The sequence below is a fragment of the Benincasa hispida genome, chromosome 10 (assembly GCF_009727055.1).
Source record: "Benincasa hispida cultivar B227 chromosome 10, ASM972705v1, whole genome shotgun sequence".
NCBI lineage: Eukaryota > Viridiplantae > Streptophyta > Magnoliopsida > Cucurbitales > Cucurbitaceae > Benincasa > Benincasa hispida.
Window position 1 is genome coordinate 38,022,264 of NC_052358.1, and position 18,644 is coordinate 38,040,907.

An 18,644-nucleotide genomic window follows, 5' to 3' on the forward strand; every position below is an offset into this window, starting at 1 on the left:
GGGGCACTGCCTTCTCATGATAGAGAGAGACATAGTTTATTAGTTGAACTATAGACCAATTGTTCAATAGAGGACCAGTGATGACTTGAGGAGCAAGATGTATCTATAGGGGCAAAACGATAATTTTGACCTAGCTGTAAATACGAACGACCAGTGAAGGATCGATTTACTGATTATGTTTAAATCAAGTGTATATTTCTATATCTACAGTGAGGGGAGTGCAACTATCGAGCTATAATGGTATGTCTCGGTAATTAACGAATATTGATTATTTCAAATTAAATATTTTAACCGATTAATCTTAAATCGTTAGAGCTCATGATCTGTAGGTCCATAAGGTACTTATACTAGCCCATAAAAGTTTAAACCTTGAATTAAAATATTTAGTGAATTTGAAATATTCAAATTCATTTTTAGGGTTTGGATTTGAAATGTTCAAATTCAATTTCAGTAGGGTTTGAATAATTATATTCAATATAATTAACGTTTAAATGTATTGAAATTAAACATAAGTGCAAAATTCAAAATATTTAAATAATAATTTAAATATTGGTTATATGAATAAGGATTCATGTGTGAATTAGGTATTTTACTAATTTAATATTTGATATTAAATTAATATTTAATTAATTAAATTAAAATTAATTTCAAATTTAAAAAGAAAAATCAATTTTTGAAATTGAATTTAAAATTATATTTAATTTTTTTAAAATTAAATGTAATTAATTAATTTAAACTTGAAATTTTGAGTTTCAGTGGAATTATCCAAGTTTGAGATGTCTTAGTGGATTTTTTCACATTTCAACACCTAGCCCACTTCTATAATACATTTTAAAGTGTCAAAATGTTGAATGACTAGTGCTTGCATGAGTAATCTGGATAAATACATGATTCATCAGATTTTGGGACATGCAATTTGATTTTTTGTAAAAGAAAATTCTATCAAAAATTTTCTCTCAAACAATCTCCAATCCAACCCCAAATCCTTCTCAATTCAGAGTTCCACCACTCAAATCCAAGGCTAAGAATAATAGAGAAGATCCTTTTGATAGTCTACTGAAGATTTGGAGATCTAATTTGTGGAGATTGCAAGGATTTGAAGCAAATCTACAAAAGTTGTACATTTATGAAACCCTCTTTGTTAAACTATTTTTTTCAGCATGATTTATACTCAAATTAATTGTAAATAGAGTGCTTAATGATTTCGTTAGCTTTTGTTTTATGCATATTTACTCCATCACCGAGTAGGGAGCTAGGATCACAGCTATAGAAAATGGAGTCCAGTCCTTCCCATCGTTGGGGTAAGTATATGAATTGCTCTCTTATAGCAAATTTCAGGTCTTAAACAATGAGGTTTCATCCTCTCATTGGCTTGAGATGGATTAGTTTATAGTTGGACTATGAACTGCTTATTCATTAAAGGGATTAGTGGTACTTAAGGAGTTAAATGTAACTACAGGGGTAAAACGATAATTTGACCCAACTGTAGTTACGGGCGATTCATGAAGAGTTGACTTACTATTGATTGGTTATATCTATGGACACATAAATATATCTACAGTACAAAGAGTGTAGTTGTGGATCTTTACTGGATTGACCTGCAGTTAACGAATGTTGATTAATTCAATTAAAAAGTTTAATTAGTTAATCTCGTATAATTGAAGATTCTAATCTATAAGCTTATAAGGTCTCATTACTAGCTTATTAAAGGTAAAAATAAGTATTAATTAGTTTTGGATTAATTTGAATTGTTCAAATTAAATAAGGAAATTAATTATATAAGATACTAGATACATTTTAATATTTTCCCTAAAAAAAACAGACACATTATAATATACATTTAATTTTCAATAAGATTCAAAATTGTACTTTATAGTAAGAGAGAAATAAATATTTGATGAATGAGATTCTTGTTTGTATGAATGGGATTCATATAAAACTATAAGTTAAAATTAATATGAATGAGATTCATATTAAAACTATAGGTTATGTGAGATGGTGTGACTTGAATATGATTCAAATAATATTAAATATTTGATATATAATAGTCAATTAATTAAATGTTAGTTAATAAACACTATTAATTTTTATATATATATATGTTAGTTAGTTTTATACATACATACATACATACATACATACATATATATATATTAATAATAAGATCATGATAACTCCCAAGTGTAGTGGTACTCATCCTCTCGTGTAGATAACCAAAAAGGAAGAGGATTGAAAAATAGAGAGTTTTTTAACAAACGTTGATCTTTCTATAAAATTTTTCCTCTTTAGAAACTCTCTCTAACATAAAATACTCTTCCCTTCCAAAACAAGGAGCCTACAAATCCTTGTTGCTTATTCTAAAGAATAGCAAGGTAACTTAGTGATAATGTCCTTGTTGGGTTTACTTTTTATGTTGTTCAGTTCGTGGGAAGGTGTTTTTAGTTCGTGTTTTTGTGAAGACAAACACAAGGAAAGGATTTACGTGAAGAAAGATTTACAAGGATATGTTCTTCTCTTCTTTTCTCCTAAAAAACATGCTATGATCATAAATATTTATCCTACATTTCTATGTATGTTTCTCTAATTTCTGGAGTTTCGAAAATTGACAAACACTGGCACTGCATTCACATGCTTCCACTTAGAATTCATTTCCTTCAGTTGGTATCAGAACCAGGTTGTACCTTTGTTTTTCAATTTTGAAACGGAATTTTAGAGAAAAGGCGAGTGAATTTCTGCATAATGTATGTGAGTATTGCAAAATAGATAATTTCGATTTTTAGCACCTTAGTTTACTACTTTTGATGAGATCAATTGTAAGGGTCTGATGCTTTGGGCATTTATCTTCTGCTATTGAGTCTATAAGTCCATGCCTTGAAGTTTGACAAGAATTTCTGAGAAAGGAGATTGAGAACGGAAAAATTTAGATGAAGAATGAAGAAGAGGAAAGCATTATGTGCCGAAGCGTAACGCATAATATTGCAATGTTGTGTCTTACGCTGCGACACAGAAGGCCCAACGTTGCGATGCTAGGCGACAACGTTGCAATGTTGATACCTAGCGAAGCAACGCTATGCCACAGTGTAGCACTACGGTGCGGCAAATGACCTTGCAGTAGCTACACTCCCCTGGAGTGTCATTACGCTTCGAGGCTAGCATGCGCGCAAAAAGGCATCCAGATGTGGGTTTGAATCCTTTCCTTGTTGGTTTTGCTATATTTTTTTTTTGTATTTTTAATTTTATTTTTCATTGATTTATTAATTTAATTGATATGATTTTATTATATTAATTTAGTTATTTTTAGGGGTGCCAAATTCGTTCTATTTTTGCTGTTTATTTAATTTATGGATGTGATGTATGATTAAATTTTATATGTTGCATAATGTATGTCATATTGTTTAAAATCTCACCTTAGGGTATACATATCCATGCATCATATTAATATAAATGTTATATTATATGATCGTATGATATTAAGCATGTACATTCATCATATTTAATATAAAATGTTATATTATATGGTTACATATTTCATTAAGCATATTCATGCGTCATATTTTAATATAATTGTTATATTGTATGATTGATATATATGATTTTCATTAGTGATGAATTTAATTGTTATAATATATGATGAAAATGGAGATGCATTGAGTATGACATTACTCAGTAAATATAATTTCTATGTTTAATTAATGTCATTAAAATGCATGTTGTAGGTCTTAATAATTCGCTGATTTATAAGAGTTATAAGTTTAATGAAATAGATTAAAATCTATAATCAAAAGTTACATGCAAACATAAGGTCTTAATCAATTTTAAAAGGTTTAAGTTAATACACCTAGACTTATGTTATAAATATTTCTAATATGATTAGAAATAGGTTAATCTTTTAATTTTAAAAGGTTTAAGTTTATATGTATGGTTTCGGCTAACACTTCCTAGAATGCGTTCATACTTTGCGATCATGCAACATGCATACAATAGTAAACCATCTCTCGATGCGAATGTTATGACTTCTAACACTAGAACGTATGCGATATATGCGATAAGTCTATTGGATCTACACATAAGCCTCTATTCTTATTTATGCGATGACAGGATAACACACACACACAAATAAGGTGACCACATAATATTATTCCTATCTCTAGGATGTATGCGATGCAAGTTCACAAACAGAGCTTATCTCTAAGTCCCTATCTCTTGTTTATGTAAGTCTAATCTTGCTCTTTCGAGTCCAGATTCTAACCTAGCTCTCTCGAGTCATTAGGTTCTTTCTCTAGACTCTTTCTCGAGTAACTCTAAAGGGTATTTTGCACAGCATAAAACAAGACAATCGCAAGCAATGAACTTTCTAGGTCATGTTAGCTTAGTTCTTCTCAACCCATTTGACTAGTTTAGCTACTCATGCATATTAAGAGAGTGAACAAATGTAGAAATAGAACTTCCATCGTATAAATATGAAGATGAAGTACAAAATAACAATGAAAATATAGAATAAGGAGCCTGGTAGCAATCTCTTACTGCCAGGCGTTTACACTACTTTTCTACTCGTGCTCAAAAGATAATCTTTCTCTCGCGAGAGTCGGCCCACTCTCTGCTTCTACGCCCCAAGGTTCTCTCTCGAGTTGCCCTGAGCGATCTCCCTGAGCGATCTCCGGCGCTACCACTCTTCTCTTGCTCTGTCTTAAAATGAAAAGGAAAACTATGGACAACGGCGTGAACTTATGGAACAAAAGATTGTAAAAACGGTGAACCCCTCTTCTGAAGAATGCACCTGGTATTTATAGAGTATCCATGGTGAAAGGCGGCTTCTCTCTCATGGTTTTACAGATGGGACTGCTTTAATTCTTGACTGATGTGCCGAATAATTGTCACCGAAAATTTGAATGTATTTGTGACCATTATCGACTGTCAACTTAATTTGGATTCGACTGTCATCAGTTTTCTGTCCCATCACGCTTAATTGGCCTTTCACCCAGATGCGCCCACTATGTTGCGCTAACTAAGTTGCAGCGATCCTTCTCGGGCGAATGTTTGCGAGCACAATCATCGTAAAACCCTGCGGTGAAGTTGCACTCGACCAGTGATTTCTTATGATCGCAATTCTTTGCAATGCGTCAACGCATATTCTGCACAAAAATACAAAAATCAACTGTTCTAATGCGCTGAACGCATGCAATTGTAATATTATGAAATCGATGCTTAATGGACGCAAATTAACATAATTCATCAATGCAATCCAACATTGTTTAAGAACTTAGCACTATGATAACGTGCATTTTTGCCCATTATCCAACGTATGCACCCTGCGGATAGGATACTACATGTGTCCAGGAAGTAGGATATGGTGGTGATATGCAACCATCATGCTCATGCGGCGAAAGCACGTGAGCGGGTTATAGGGGTTTAGGCTGGCATAGGCTTCTTGGCACTTTCGAATATACATCGCATACATCCTAAAGTTAGGCTCAAGTGTGTGAAGCATGATCGCATGTCTGCATTGACTAAGGTTGCCCTTGCGGTCATTCTTAAGTATTTTAATGAAGACATCTCCACATTTTATCTATTTTCCTATTCATTTGTTTCATGTCAAGAGTTGTCGTGTCTCTACCTCTCATTCATACTCTCATTACGTTGTCTATTAGTTGGGAGTAGGAGTAGTGTCAGCATAGAATCCTCCCATCCATTCTTTTATTCAACCACCACATGCACATTACCGCATACATCCAACTACAAGTCCTTGAGTTCGACCTTGGGTCACTCGAGAAACTTGCGTTCGCGTTATACTTAGCGTGAGTGCAAGAAAACTTATGATAGGATGCATGGTCATCGCATACATTTGTTAACGCATAGTCATTTCAACGCATGACCATCGACGTATGATAATCAACGCATACATTAAGTACATGCATCGCATATTGCGTCCACGAAATTTTAGTTGTGGAGTAAATTAACATCTAATTTCTCGTCACCATTTGCTGTTGTGAGTTCTTCTCCAAGTTCCTTCCATTCAAGCTTATTTTGAGTCCCACAACTTAATCTAGAGCTCCAAGAGGATAGTGGGGAAGATCTTGAGGTGGTCTACAATAAGATTTGGAGAAATTTGCGGCTGGAAATCAAGCTTTGAAGAAGTTCTACAAAGGTATGACTCGAAACCCATATTTTCTGTATGAGCATGATGTAGTTTCTATCAAAATTAATGAATTAGAGTACTTAATGATCCTTGTTGCTTCCGCTGGTTGCTGATACATTCGAACAAGTAATAACCTAAATGGTCACTAGTATATGGATAAGGTTCGATGCCTTATCCTGGTGACACTATAGATACGACCCATTTTATAATTGTTACAATACTTGTAAAGTGTTAAAAATGATTTGTCCCTAATAGTTCATGTGGAGACATGTGAGTGAGGGTATCCTATACAAAATTTTTGTATAAGATTGTACCGCGAAATGATTAGTCTCTCTTTATAACACTATTTATTGAAGAGATTACATTTTATAGGATGACTATAAGTGATTCGACCTTAATCCTAATTGAGTTATGAACTCCTGTCTATGAGGACAAGCCTTTGATCTGTATGGGTGAGAGTGGCCAGATTCACCGATTTACCAAGTCTACCATTTTGGGGATTTGTCAAAGTAGGAAGCTAGGAACATAGCTACACAAGATAGAATTCACTCCTTCCCGTCTTTAGGATAAGTAGATAATTACTCCCTTAAGTGCTGACTCTGGGTCTTGAATAATGGGGCCCTCCCTCTAACTAGTATGAGAAAGTTTTATTTATAGCAGAACCATAAACAGGTTATTCATTAGAGGATCAGTGGGACTTAAGAAGTTAAATGCAACTATTGGGGTAAAACGGTAATTTGATCCAGCTGTAATTACGAGCAATTCATGAAGGGTTGGCTTACTGTTGATTGGTTATATTCTTGGACACAGAAATATCTACCGTGCAAAGAGTGCAACTGTGAGTCTTTAGTAGAGTGACTTGCAGTTAATGAATGTTGATTAATTTAATTAAAGAGTTTAATTAATTAATCTTATATCATTAGAGCTTCTAACCTGTAGGTAAAAAAAATCCCCTTGCTAGCTCACTAAGGGTAAAAATAAGAAAAAATTATTTTTGAATTAATTGGAATTGTTTAAATTAAATAAGAAAATTAATTGTATGAGATGCAATTAATATAATGTATATAGATACATTATAATATAAAGTTAATTTTGATTCAGATTCAAAATTATACTTTATTATGAGATAGATAAATATTTGAATAAGATTCAAATATTATTTATATGAATGAGATTCATATAAAACTACAGGCTAAAATTAATATGGATAAGATTCATGTTAAATCTATAAGTTATTGAGAGAATAATGTATTTGAATAAAATCCAAATATTAAATAAACTATAGGTTAAATTTAATATGAATGAGATTCATATTAAAACTATAAATTAAGTTTGATATGAATGAGATTCATATTAAAATTATAATATATGAGAGGAAATACATTTGAATATGATTTAAATGTGACATTAATTAAATATATGATATTTAATTAATTGGATTAATTAATATGTATTTAATTAAATTAAATGTTAATGTTAACTCCCCAATAGTTAGCAAAGGGAACGTGAAGTTGAGGGAGTTATCTCCCCTCACACGAGTGATACACAAGATGGTGATGTGATGTTGAAATAGACAGAGGAAGTGAGTTCTTCTGGATGAATTTCACTCATCTTCCTCTTTATATAGGAAAAGAAAAAGATCTCTCCCTCTCTCAAATGGACTTCCCTTACCAAAATCAAGGAGCTCACATATCCTTAACTCTTATTATGGAGAATAGTAAGGAAGACCTGGTGGCGGTGTTTCTGTACGTTGAGTTCGAGGATGAAGTCAGTGCAAAGGAGTTCGTGGTTGTTCGTGAGTTGGAGAGAAGAATTGCTTGAAGACAATTTTCAAAGATTAGTTCTTTTAATACTTTCTTCTTTGTAAAGGCATGCTTATATATAAATATATGTTTATCCTGTACCATTATGTACATTTCTCTATTTTTCATAATTTCCAAAATGAATTTCGATTGCACACGCATTCACGCGCTTTCCTGATGAATTCGATTCCTTTAGTATGATGGTCCACTTCAACGTGATGGAAATGAATGGGGTCATCATTGATGAGTCCAGTCAAGTTACCTTTATTTTGAAATCTCTTACTGAGAGTTTCCTTCAGTTTTGTAGTAACGTTGTTATGAATAAGCTAGACTAAAACCTTACTACCCTCCTAAACGAGCTACAGACTTATGAGTCCTTGATGAAAGTCAAGGGACAGAAAGAAAAGGAAAATATTTCCACTTCTTATAAAAATTTCCATAGAGGTTCAACCTTTGGGACAAAGTATGTGTCTTCTTCCTCTGACACAAGAAATGAAAGAAGAAGAAGGGGAATAAAACTAACCAAGCTACAACAAATAAGGACAAAAAGGTCAAGGTTACAAAAGAAAACTGTTTCCATTGCAACCAAGAAGAGCACTGGAAGCGAAACTGCCCTAACTATGTAGTGGAGAAGAAGAAGGCCAAACAAGGTAAATATGATTTACTTTGAAACTTGTCTAGTGAGAATGATGATTCAACCTGGATAGTTGATCTAGAAGCCACTAATCACGTTTGTTCTTCTTTTCAGGGAATTAATTCCTGACAACAGCTTGAGACCAACGAGATGACTGTGCATGCTAGAACTAGGTAGATCGTCTCAGCAATTGCAGTATGAGGCATTAAATTATCTCGAAGAAATATTTTCTTTTATTAAAAGATGTTTATGTAGTTCCTAGTTCGTCAAATGTTTGTTAGAACATAATTATTCCATCAATTTTAATATAAATAAAGCATTCATTTATAAAGATGATATTAACATTTGTGCTGCAAACTTAGAGAGTAATTTATATGGTTCTAAGACCGTTGGCATCTAAAGTGCTTCTTAATACTGAAATATTCAAAACTGCAAAAATTCAAAGTAAAAGACAAAATATTTCTCCTAAAGAAAAGACGCATTTTTGGCATCTAAGTTAGGTCAGATAAATCTCAATAAGATTGAGAGGTTGGTTAAGAGTGGATTTCTAAGCAAGTTAGAAGATAACTTTTACCTATATGTGAGTCATGCCTTGAAGGCAAGATGACAAAACCAGCATTTTATTGCAAAATATTGTAAAGACAAAAAGCCCTTAGAACTTGTACATTCAGACCTTTGTAGCCTAATGAATGTTGAGACAAGAGGAGGATATGAATATTTCATCTTTTTCATAAATGATTATTTAAGGTATGAGTATCTTTACTTAATGCAACACAAGTCTGAAGCTCTTGAAAAGTTCATCGAGTATAAGGTTGAAGTTGAGAATTTATTAGGTAAAACCATTAAAACACTTCGATTAGATCGAAATGGAGAGTATATGGATTTGAGATTCCAGAACTATAAGATAGAAAATGGAATCGTATCCCAACTCTCAGCACCTGGTACCCCATAGCAAGATGGTGTATCTGAAAGGAGAAATAGAACCTTGTTGAACATGGTTCGGTCTGTAGGGATAAAAGCCCTAACACAGCGGAAGAACTAAGAATCAACTCGTAATTAATATAGAATTAAAAAATACCAGTACACTGGCAAAACATACAAAAGAATAACAGAGAAATAAAATTCTCAACCTACTGTATAATTCAGGTTAAGCATGCTTTCTCTTTTTGTGATTTAATCTTATAGAGAACATAATGTCATCATTTACTCTTGTTGACGACTCAGATGAAATCATCAATTCTCCTTGGGATGGAAATCATGGACGCCTATGTTCTGTAAAGTGGCATAAAAAACGAGCACCATCACTTGGGAACCTTCCTATTCTCTGAGAAATTGAGGCTATTGATTTGTGAAAATCAATCTCAAATTTGGAATTCAAAACCACAAGAATGGTGTGATGAGAGAATTCTAGAGAGATTGTTTCTCAAGAAACCTTTTTGTGATACCTATATTTTCATCTCTACAGGTATATCAGTCGTGAGAGACTATTGGAGAGAGAGAAAGTGGTAAACGTGGGCAGTGCTCCATGTCTCTGATGACTCCCATGTATGAGAATTATTTTTAATTTTATTATTATTTAATTAATAAATTAAATCAAATAAATAATAATTATTGAAATGAATATCTCTCACATAACCTATAGTTTTAATTCAATTAATTTAATTAAATCAAATTTAATTTAATCTAATAATTAATTAATTCTCCAATTAATTAATAACCAAATTAAATATCACATATTTTATTTAACCTACATTTGAATCATATTCAATTGTATTTTTCTCATAACTTATAGTTTTAATGAGCATCTAATACATAATAAATTTTAACCTATAGTTTTAACATGAATCCAATTCATATTTTCATTCATATTTGAACTCCTTCAAATATTTAATTCTCTCATAAATTAATTTTGAAAAATATTCAAAATTAAATTTATATAATAAAGTTTAATTGAGAAAAATAAACTTTATATTATAATGTATCACCATAATTTATACTATTTTCCTAAATGAATTTGAACATTTCAAATTCTATTCAAGACATAATTACCTCAATACCCTTTACGAGCTAGGAAGGGGACCTAACAGACCCACGGATCAGAAGCTCCAACAAAATGAGATTAATTGTCTTAACTCATTCACCACATTCATTAATATTTGTTAATTGTGGGTACACTCCATTAGAGACCCACAACTGCATTATTCTCACTGCAAATATATTTCTATGTCTACGGATATAGATCAATAACAAAAAGTTAGTCCTTCACGGGTGTTTGTAACACCAATTGGGTCAAATTACCATTTTACCCCTGGGTTACATTTATATCCTTAAGTACTAGTGCTCCTCTAATGAATAACCTATTTATTGTCCAACCATTAAACAAAAAACCCCTCTTGAACCAACAAAGGGGTAGGGCTCTTTGTTCAAGTCTTAGAGACACCATTTAAGGGAACACTCATCTACTTACCTTAAAGCTAGGAATGAGTGAAATCCATCTTGTGTTATTATGTTTCCAATTCCCCGCTCGATCTTGTCCCCAAAATGGTAGGCTTATTGAGTCGGCGAATTGGCCACTCTCATCCATACAAATCAAAGGACAATCCTTCGTAAACAGAAGTCCAAAATATATTCAGGATTAAAACTAAGTTGTCTAAGTCATCTTATTAAAATAGAAATCTAACTAGTCAATGGAGTTACATCTATGGTTACTATTTCACAGTCCGGTCTTATGCAAACTCATTGCATAGGATACCCCCACTCGCATGTCACCTACATGAATCACGTCAAATCATTGTGTTTGTATCAAATACAAAGTGGGTCGTATCCATAGTGTCACCAGGATACCCAGTCTTATCCCTATACTATAGACTCTTTAAGCTGTATCTTGAACATTGATCCCCGTATGTCTCCACATATTGTTTAAGACTCATAACTTAACCTAGGATGTTAGTTTATTAGATTTAGAGTTATTAAGACAAAAGTAATACAACACAATCAATAACTCTTATTGAAATTACATCGATAACTCTTTATTAATGACAATCAATAATTTACATTTATTATCTACAAGTTTTAGGGCATAAAACCCAACAAACTCCCACTTGAACTAGAACTCTAGTTAGTGGGATGTATATAAAATTTGAAGGAACTCTAAATCTAGAGGACCTGTGAGTGGAAGCGGATTGTTCCAAACTTCATTGTGAAAGAACATAAACATTTACAATCATACAGAAACGATTATGCATTAAAGACTAAATTACTGCATGCTTCGAAGTAAATACAAAGGATGAGAGAAACAATACTTTTGGAGAACCCTTTCTTCAAGTATTTCCCTCGATCAGTCATGAACGCAGCGAACAGCTTGAACGCAACGAGCAACTAGAACTTCCTCGATCACCAATGAGTAAAACTCGATCCTCGAATAGAACTAGACACCACCACAAGATTACCTTGGTATTCTCGATGTGAGAATTCAAGAGTTGTGGGCTCTGTATGATTTTGGATAGAGGGATGGATTGGAGTGAACGAGGAAGAACGATTGAGTATTAAATAGAAGTATTGTGTAGAATATATAAGTCTATCGCATAGACTCGACGCTCGATCGTTTAGTAAAAGCATTATCGTATAGTGAACTCGATGCTCTATCATTTAGTCTCTTGATGGTGAAAATGATAACTTGTTTCGTTTTTTTCGGGGAATGAATAGAAAAACTATTTTTCATCTTTATCTCACAATTACCATAAATTGTCATAAATCACCCACTAAGGTAGTTATTGGAGCAAAAGAATTATCAATTATCTCATAATTAATAAATTATAAATAAATACAATAACTAACTTATCATATTATATTTATAACCTCTAGTTTTAATATTACATCATATGCAACATATAAACCATAGTTCTTTTTCTATTTTGTAGCATTCAATATAAATCATATTTATATTAATTCCTCCAATCAAATAATAATGTATCAAATACATCATTTCAATTATATCATATATAATTGAATTAATTTAATTATATCATATATAATCAAATTCCCTCTTGTTAATTTCAACATTTCAAATTAACCCAAAAACTGATTCTCAACTTGAATCCATTGAGCTACCAAGGGGGCCTTATGAACCTGTAGCTTGAAGCTCTAACGATACGTGAATAACTGATTAAACTCTTTAATCACGATATTCACCATCCATTAACTGTCGGACACTCCATTAAAGACCGAAAGCTGCACTCTTCGCACTACATATATATTTTTGTGTCCATTGGATATAACCAATCAATAGTACGATGACCCTTCACAAATCGCTCGTAAGTACAGTTGTAGTTACATCTAACTCCTTAAGTACCACTGATTTCTCTAATAAACAATAGATCATAGTCCCACTATGACTAAATCATTCTCAGACCAAGAGAAGGTGTGGCACCACATTGTTCAAGCCCCGGAATCAGCCCTTAAGGGAGCAATTTATCTACTTACCCTTGCTTCAGGGAAGAAGTGAATTTCATCTTGTGTAGCTGAGTTCCCAGCTCCCCAATTAGACGAACCCTCAAAATAATAGGCTTGTTAAGTTGGCATCTGGCCACTCTCACCCATGCAAATCAAAGGACCACCCTCATAGGCAGGAGTTCATAACTCACTCAGGATTAAGGTCATGTTACCTATGGTCATCCTAGTGAAACGAAAGTTTCAATTATGAACGACGTTATAGAACGAGACTAAGCATTTCGTGTTTCGGTTTTATACAAACTTCTTTGTCTAGAGTATCCCCACTCACATGTTTAATACACGAATGATCAAGATCAGATCATTTGTAATACTTTACAACATTTGTAACACCTACAAAATAGGCCACACTCGTAGTGTCACAAGGATAAGGTATCCCTCCTTTATCCATATACTACAGACCATTTAGATTATCACTTAAAGCACGATTCACTTGTATTTCTCCACATACATACATAAGTTACAATGATAACCATGGATCTTAGTTTATTGGTTTGTGGTTAATGCAACGAAAAGATCTCGTACTTTATAAAATGAAGTGAATAAAATATCATATATTATAAATCACAAAATATTTGTTCATACAAGTGTTTACAAACTGCAAGACCCTATGAGATTTAGGGCATCAACCCCAATAAAATTAATAACCCAAAATAATGAGAATGGTAATTATAAATACAATAAACTAGGGTATCCACATACCCATTACACATCTCCCATTTGTTCTAGATTATACAATGTGCATATCTCGTAGACCTAGACTCTTTAGATGATCTTTGAATATTTTAGCCGAGAGAGCCTTCGTAAATGGATCAAGGGTGTTATGCTTCAAAGCGATCTTTGTGGCGATCACATCTTTTTATTGCACGATCTCCTGTATCAGGTGACACTTCCTCTCAAGATGGTTTCCTTGTTTGTGGCTGCAAGACTCTTTAGAGTTGGCTACTGTCCCATTGTTGTCATAGTATAATGTGATGGGTAAGTCCATGTTTGGAATGACTTCCAAATCATTTTCTAGCTCGCTTAAAAGTCCATCATTTACCAATCTTCCTACCTTATCGAGATTTATGTGACCTAATCTCAATTATTGTTACTTGGAGAAACTCTTTGCCTTTTTATTTAATTGTTAGCAATTTTAAATATCTCATGATTTAAAAGTGCTCTTGCTTCATTTGGCCTTAACACATACAAGTTGTTTTCTAATTGACCTAAATAAATAAGTACACCATTTTTCATAATGAACATTTCATTAATAGAAAATAAAATTGAGTATATCTATTCAATTAAACAGGAAATAGATAGAAAGTTTCTTTTGAATTTAGGAACAATATATAATTTTTCTAAAAAAAAATATTGATTTTTGAAAAACAACTTCACAGCTCCCATTGAACAAGCTGAAGTGACGTCTTTCGTTCCAATCTTGAGCGTCATTTCACCCTCTTCGAGTGCTGCAAGAAACTAATTCCCTGTAAAGAGAAACAAACATGATTAATGGCTCCCGAATCAAGTATCCAGGTATTATGATCATTTTTCACTAAACAAGTTTCTAGAACTTGTAAATTATATTTATCTTCATCTTCTTTCTTTTTCTCGACGAGGTACTTGGGGTAATTGCATTTCTAGTGATCATTCCCATTATAGTGGAAACACTTGCCCTTGTTAGCCACTTTGACCTTGCCCTTGCCTTTCCCAGTAGCGGGAGACTTCCTCTTTCCTCCTTTCTTCTTCTGGATCTTTTTAGAACCAGATGATGAGGGAACGAACTTAGTTTCAGAGGATGAACCCTTATGAACTTCTTGGAATGGGCAACATTTGTCTCTCCTTCTACCGGTCCCTTATTTTTCATAAGTGATTGATAAGTCTATAACTCATTTAGGAGGGTAGTTATAGTGTACTCTATTTTATTCATAACTATATTGGTACAGAATTGGAGGAAACTCTTTGGAAGAGATTCCAGAATAAAGGACACCTGACTTTGCTCGTTGATGACCACATCATTCATCTCGACGACATTGAAATGGACCATCAGGTAAAAAACGTATTCTCTTACTAATTGACCTTTCTTCATTCGCACGTTATAAACGTTCTTGAAGGCCTCGTGTCGAATCTGAATGGATGGTTGCCCAAATCTCTTCGAGGGACTCTATCTCACGTGTAATGATCATGGCCTCATGCTTTTTGGTAAGAACGTCAGATAGACTTGCCAAGATGTAAACTCGAGCTTTATCATTGGCCTTTGTCCAGCGGTCATGAGCATCCCTCGTCGCTTGAGATGCATTTCGAGCAGGGATTGGAAGACACTCCTTCGTTAAGACGAACCACAGATCATCTATATCTAGAATCTATTTAAGTTAGACTTCCACGTCACATAGTTTTCACTGGTCAATTTTTCGTTCTTAGTAAGAATATAATTGAGGAATACATGTTAAAAAGAATAACAAACAATTAACTGTAATAGTTATCTTTGCCTTGACCCATTACACAAAATATAAGCATCCAATCAATTCAACAAAAACAAACAATCAAAGAACCTTAAAAAAACAAACAATCAAAGAACCTTAAAGCAATAACCACCAAAGGTGATTAGCTACCCCTCTCCTGAATTGAGACAATCTCAGCTAATTACTAATACCAAAATAACTCTTATTCCTATAGTTCTTAGCTACCATATTTTCGACCAAGGATTCATTAACCACCTTATGAACGAACTCTTATCAAAGAGACCAGTGAACGGAAGCAAGATCGTTCCAAACATCATTGTGACAGTATTATACATTTACAATCATACAGTAATAGTTGTGCATGAACTCTAAATTGCAGCATGCTTCATAAGGAAAATACTTAACATCAAATGAACTTATCCTTGAAGAACTTTTCTTCTCATTCCCTTCGATCTAACAGCACGAACGTCAAGCCTTAGCAATCTCCTCAAACAAGAAAAAATACCACTCGACCCTCGAACAGTAAGTAGACACCACCATAAGGCTACCTTGGTATTTTCTATGTGAGAATCCAGGAGTTGTGGGCTTTTTATGGATTTGGTAAAGGGTAGGAGGAATAGACAAAACGTATAGACGATCGAGTAAGTGGGAGATGACTAAAATCTATCTTATAGAATGAGTACTTGATCATTTAGAAAAACAAGTGTCTATCGTATAGCAAACTCGTTGCACGATCGTTTATGCTCTTAAGCTATTGTATAGCTATTTCTTTTGTGCGTCCGATTATAAATCGCTTAATGATTGATTTTCATTTTATCCACCAGTTACCATAACTGATCATAATTTCCAACTAAGTTGGTTATTGGGAGAAAAAAACGAAACCAATTATCCCATAATTAATTTAATTACAAATAAAAATATATTCATAACCTATAGTTTTAATATCACATCTCATGCAATATATAAACCATAGTTCTTTTTCTCCTTTATAGCATTTAATAATAACTCCTCCAATTAATGTATCTAATACAATAAGTCAATTATATCTCATATAATTGATGCAATTTAATGATATCATATATAATCAAAATTCTCTTGTTAATTTGAACACTTTAAATTAACCCAAAAACTTATTCTCAATATGAATCCATTGAGCTACCAAGGGGACCTTATGGACCTGTAACTTGAAGCTCCAATGGTACGTGAATAACCGACTAATGATACATCATAGTTCCACTATGAGTAAATCCTTCTCAGGCCAAGACAAGGTATGGCACCACATTGTTCAAGTCCCAGAATCATCCTTTAAGGGAGCAATTTATCTACTTACCCCTGAATCAGGGAAAGAGTGAATTCCGTCTTGTGTACTGAGTTCCCAGCTCCCCAATCAAATGAATCCCCAAAGTAGCAGGTTTAAGTCAGCGATCTAGCCACTCACACTCATACAAATCAAAGGACCGCCCTCATAGGCAGGAGTTCTCAACTCCCTCAGGATTAAGGTCATGTTACCTATGGTCATCCTAGTGAAATGAAAGTCCTTGTCATGAACGGCGTTATATAACGAGATTAAACATTTCATGATTCAGTCTTATACAAACTCTTTTATATAAAGCATCCCCGCTCGCATGTCTAATACACAAATGGTCAGGATCAGACCATGTGTAGCATTTTACAACACTTGTAACATCTACAAAGCGGGCCACACTCGTAGAGTCATCAGGATAAGGTTTCCCTCCTTTATCCATGTACTAGAGACCATTTAGGTTTAAAGCACGATCCAATTGTATGTCATCACATACATGCTTAAGTTACAACGATAATCAGAGACCTTAGCTTATTGGTTTGTTGTTAATGTAACTAAAATATCTCAGATTTCAAAGACAGAAGTGAATAAATATCTCATATTATTACATCACAAAAAGTTTGTTCATACAGGTATTTATAAACTATTGGACCCTATGAGATTTAGAGCATCAACCCCAACACTTATTTCATCCCCTATGTGTGACCCTACCATTTTTTGATCCCGAAGGTACGATTTAATAGGCTATCATTAGGAAAGACAATTGTTAAAGATTAACCTAAGAAACTCTATCCATTACTGGCATTCGCGTTGTTATGAATCCTATGATCAGGCTCTCCGAAGGGTAAGTAATGAAAGCATCCATGAATTGTGTCTGTCCTTGGTCAGCACGATAAAACTAGTAGGAAAGAAAGAGCAATATACGAGATCGGCAAGAAGTTCATTGATTATGAGACAAGGTGGTCACTCCAGGATGACACACATGTAGATCATAGAAATCTCACGGTGCAACCTAATGGAGGAGATCATAGGATATGTTCACTCACATCCTTCTCCCACTTACTATGAACACTTTCCCTATTCACGTTGGCATGCAAACACTTTCCTAAGGGAGGCCGTGCTCAGGGCGACATGAAGCCGAGCATGGATCTCACAATGTGAACTCCTAGGACGTGAGAGCTAAAAATTGATATATCACATGTATAATTTTTCTCCCACTAAAGTTTTCTACCGTTTTGGGTTTTATTATACTTAGTTAAATTTTGGCTAATAAATCTATCTAAGTCTATGCCTATTATAACTCTTATAATAAGGTCTTTACTTTAATGTTCTAGGTGAATTAAACTCTTTAATTAACCTAGTGACATTGCATGCTAACAGGACTAAGGTTAATTCAACTCAAGATTTGGGTCAATTCTCAGGTAGGAGATGTTCTATAAACCGTCATCTTATGTACCCTCAACCTAGAAAGGACTTCACTTATAACCTAAAATCCTATTTGTCATACTTAGTCATAATTTGAATATATTAAAAAACATTGAGAACAACTTAATTCTAATCCTATTATAATTAATGTAATTTTAAGTCTAAATTAATTTTAAATATGTTAAAATTAATTCCAATTCTCTAACATCCTACGTTTGCATGCAATTATTATAGGTTGACGGTTACTAATCATTAAAATTATAACTATTACAAAATTTGATGATTTAACCTATAATCATGTTTTCTGTGGTTTAATTAATTAACAATCAAATTCTAATTAATAAGTAAACCATATTACATGACTTTAATATAACAATTATATTATACTATGGAT